The sequence below is a fragment of the Rutidosis leptorrhynchoides genome, chromosome 1, assembly GCF_046630445.1.
Source record: "Rutidosis leptorrhynchoides isolate AG116_Rl617_1_P2 chromosome 1, CSIRO_AGI_Rlap_v1, whole genome shotgun sequence".
Taxonomy (NCBI): Eukaryota; Viridiplantae; Streptophyta; class Magnoliopsida; order Asterales; family Asteraceae; genus Rutidosis; species Rutidosis leptorrhynchoides.
In genome coordinates, this window is record NC_092333.1 from 117,561,647 (window position 1) to 117,564,170 (window position 2,524).

Genomic DNA, 2,524 nt, shown 5'->3' on the forward strand with positions numbered 1-2,524 from the left:
TGTTGACGAATCTTCTGGAAATAGATGAGGGTATTTCTTCTTCATCTGATCTTCACGCTCCCAGGTGAACTCGGGTCCTCTACGAGCATTCCATCGAACCTTAACAATTGGTATCTTGTTTTGCTTAAGTCTTTTAACCTCACGATCCATTATTTCGACGGGTTCTTCGATGAATTGAAGTTTTTCGTTGATTTGGATTTCATCTAACGGAATAGTGAGATCTTCTTTAGCAAAACATTTCTTTAAATTCGAGACGTGGAAAGTGTTATGTACAGCCGCGAGTTGTTGAGGTAACTCTAGTCGGTAAGCTACTGGTCCGACACGATCAATAATCTTGAATGGTCCAATATACCTTGGATTTAATTTCCCTCGTTTACCAAATCGAACAACGCCTTTCCAAGGTGCAACTTTAAGCATGACCATCTCTCCAATTTCAAATTCTATATCTTTTCTTTTAATGTCAGCGTAGCTCTTTTGTCGACTTTGGGCGGTTTTCAACCGTTGTTGAATTTGGATGATCTTCTCGGTAGTTTCTTGTATAATCTCCGGACCCGTAATCTGTCTATCCCCCACTTCACTCCAACAAATCGGAGACCTGCACTTTCTACCATAAAGTGCTTCAAACGGCGCCATCTCAATTCTTGAATGGTAGCTGTTGTTGTAGGAAAATTCTGCTAACGGTAGATGTCGATCCCAACTGTTTCCGAAATCAATAACACATGCTCGTAGCATGTCTTCAAGCGTTTGTATCGTCCTTTCGCTCTGGCCATCAGTTTGTGGATGATAGGCAGTACTCATGTCTAGACGAGTTCCTAATGCTTGCTGTAATGTCTGCCAGAATCTTGAAATAAATCTGTCATCCCTATCAGAGATAATAGAGATTGGTATTCCATGTCTGGAGACGACTTCCTTCAAATACAGTCGTGCTAACTTCTCCATCTTGTCATCTTCTCTTATTGGTAGGAAGTGTGCTGATTTGGTGAGACGATCAACTATTACCCAAATAGTATCAAAACCACTTGCAGTCCTTGGCAATTTAGTGATGAAATCCATGGTAATGTTTTCCCATTTCCATTCCGGGATTTCGGGTTGTTGAAGTAGACCTGATGGTTTCTGATGCTCAGCTTTGACCTTAGAACACGTCAAACATTCTCCTACGTATTTAGCAACATCGGCTTTCATACCCGGCCACCAAAAATGTTTCTTGAGATCCTTGTACATCTTCCCCGTTCCAGGATGTATTGAGTATCTGGTTTTATGAGCTTCTCTAAGTACCATTTCTCTCATATCTCCAAATTTTGGTACCCAAATCCTTTCAGCCCTATACCGGGTTCCGTCTTCCCGAATATTAAGATGCTTCTCCGATCCTTTGGGTATTTCATCCTTTAAATTTCCCTCTTTTAAAACTCCTTGTTGCGCCTCCTTTATTTGAGTAGTAATGTTATTATGAATCATTATATTCATAGATTTTACTCGAATGGGTTCTCTGTCCTTCCTGCTCAAGGCATCGGCTACCACATTTGCCTTCCCCGGGTGGTAACGAATCTCAAAGTCGTAATCATTCAATAATTCAATCCACCTACGCTGCCTCATATTCAGTTGTTTCTGATTAAATATGTGTTGAAGACTTTTGTGGTCGGTATATATAATACTTTTGACCCCATATAAGTAGTGCCTCCAAGTCTTTAATGCAAAAACAACCGCGCCTAATTCCAAATCATGCGTCGTATAATTTTGTTCGTGAATCTTCAATTGTCTAGACGCATAAGCAATCACCTTCGTTCGTTGCATTAATACACAACCGAGACCTTGCTTTGATGCATCACAATAAATCACAAAATCATCATTCCCTTCAGGCAATGACAATATAGGTGCCGTAGTTAGATTTTTCTTCAATAACTGAAACGCTTTCTCTTGTTCATCATTCCATTCAAATTTCTTCCCTTTATGCGTTAATGCAGTCAAGGGTTTTGCTATTCTGGAAAAGTCTTGGATGAACCTTCTGTAGTAACCAGCTAGTCCTAAAAACTGGCGTATGTGTTTCGGAGTTTTTGGGGTTTCCCACTTTTCAACAGTTTCTATCTTTGCCGGATCCACCTTAATACCTTCTTTGTTCACTATGTGACCGAGGAATTGAACTTCTTCCAACCAAAATGCACACTTTGAAAACTTAGCGTACAATTCTTCCTTTCTCAATACTTCTAACACCTTTCTCAAATGTTCACCGTGTTCTTGGTCATTCTTTGAGTAAATAAGTATGTCATCAATGAAAACAATGACAAACTTGTCAAGGTATGGTCCACACACTCGGTTCATAAGGTCCATGAACACAGCTGGTGCATTAGTTAAACCAAACGGCATGGCCATAAACTTGTAATGACCATAACGTGTTCTGAAAGCAGTCTTTGGAATATCATCTTCTTTCACCCGCATTTGATGATACTCGGAACGTAAGTCAATCTTTGAATAAACAGACGAGCCTTGTAGTTGATCAAATAAGTCGTCGATTCTCGGTAGTGGGTAG